This window comes from Pocillopora damicornis, chromosome 14 (assembly GCF_964200805.1).
Source record: "Pocillopora damicornis chromosome 14, jaPocDami1.2, whole genome shotgun sequence".
NCBI classification, from domain to species: domain Eukaryota; kingdom Metazoa; phylum Cnidaria; class Anthozoa; order Scleractinia; family Pocilloporidae; genus Pocillopora; species Pocillopora damicornis.
Genome location: NC_142683.1, coordinates 8070848 through 8072913, shown reverse-complemented (window position 1 = coordinate 8072913; position 2066 = coordinate 8070848).

Sequence of the window (2066 nt, the reverse complement as noted above, 5' to 3'; positions counted from 1 at the left end):
ACAGCTATACAGGGTAATACACAGCTATACAAAAATATACACAGCTATACACAGCTCTACAAGAATATACAGAGCTATACAGGGCTATACACAGCTGTACAGTGATATAAGAGCTATACAGAGCTGTACATGTTTATACACAGCTATACAGTGCCATACACAGCTATACAGGGCTATACACAGCTATACACGCCTATACACAGCTATACAGGGCTATGCACAGCTATGCAGGGCTATACACATCTATACTGGGCTATGCATAGCTGTAAAGGGCATGATACAGCTATGCAGGACCATACACATTAATGCAGGGCTATACACAGCTACAAAGGGCTATACACAGCTATACAGGGCTATTCACAGCTATATAGGGCTACACACAGCTACACAGGGTTATACACAGCTGTACAGAGGTGTAAACATCTATAGAGAACTATACACAGGTATGCAGATATATATACAGCTATACAGGGCTATATGCAACTGTACATGGCTATAGCCAGCTGCACAGGGCTATACACAGCTATACAGGGCTGTGCACAGCTATTAACAGCTACACACAGCTATACAGGGCTAAACACAGCTATAGAGGACTATACACAGCTATACACAGCTATGCATGGCTAAACACAACTATACAGGGCTATGCACAGTTATACAGGGCTGAACACAGCTATACAGGGCTAAACACAGCTTTATAGAGCTATACACAGCTATACAGGGCTATACACAGCTATAAAGAGGTGTAGACACCTTTACAGAGCTATACACAGTTATACAGAGATATACACAGCTATACAGGGCTAAACACAGCTTTACAGAGCTATACACAGCTATACAGGGCTATACACAGCTATACAGAGGTGTAGACACCTTTACAGAGCTATACACAGTTATACAGATATATACACAGCTGTACAGGACTATATACAACTGTACATGGCTATACACAGCTATACAAGGCTAAACAAAGCTATAAACAGATACACACAGCTATAGAGGGCTATACACAGCTATACAGAGATATACATTGCTATACACAGCTGTACAGGGCTAGACATAGCTATAGAGGGCCATATACAGCTATGCATGGCTATACACAGCTATACAGAGGTGTAGACACTTTTACAGAGTTATACACAGCTACACAGAGATATACACAGCTATACAGGACTATATACAGCTGTACATGGCTATACACAGCTATACACAGCTCAACATAGAGACACAGCTCAACATAGAGACACAGCTCTACAGAGCTATACACAGCTATACAGGGCTATACACAGCTTTACAGGGCTATACAGAGCTATACAGAGATATACACAGCTATACAGGGCTGTGCACAGCTATAAACAGCTACACACAGCTATACAGGGCTAAACACAGCTATAGAGGGCCATACACAGCTATACAGAGATATACACTGCTATACAGAGCTATACACAGCTGCACAGGGCAAGACACAGCTATAGAGGGCCATACACAGCTATGCATGGCTAAACACAACTATACAGGCTATGCACAGCTATACAGGGCTAAACACAGCTCTACAGGGCTAAACACAGCTCTACAGGGCTATACACAGCTATACAGAGATCTACACAGTTATACAGGGCGATACACAGCTATACAGGGCAATACACAGCTATACAGGGCTATACACAGCTATACAGAGATATACACAATTATACAGGGCGAAACAGAGCTATACAAGGCTATACACAGCTGTACAGAGTTGGACACAGCTTTACAGGGCAATACACAGCTATACAGAAATATACACAGCTATACACAGCTATACACAGCTATACACAGCTCTACAGAGATGTAAAGGAGCTTTAGAGGACTATACACAGCTATACAGAGATATACACAGTTATACAGGGCGATACAGAGCTATACAGGGCTATACACAGCTGTAGAGGGATATACACAGCTTTACAGAGCTGTACACAGCTGTATAAGGCAATACACAGCTATACATGTCTATACACAGCTATACACAGCTATACAGAGATATACAGGGCTATACACAGCTATACAGGGCTCTACACAGCTATACA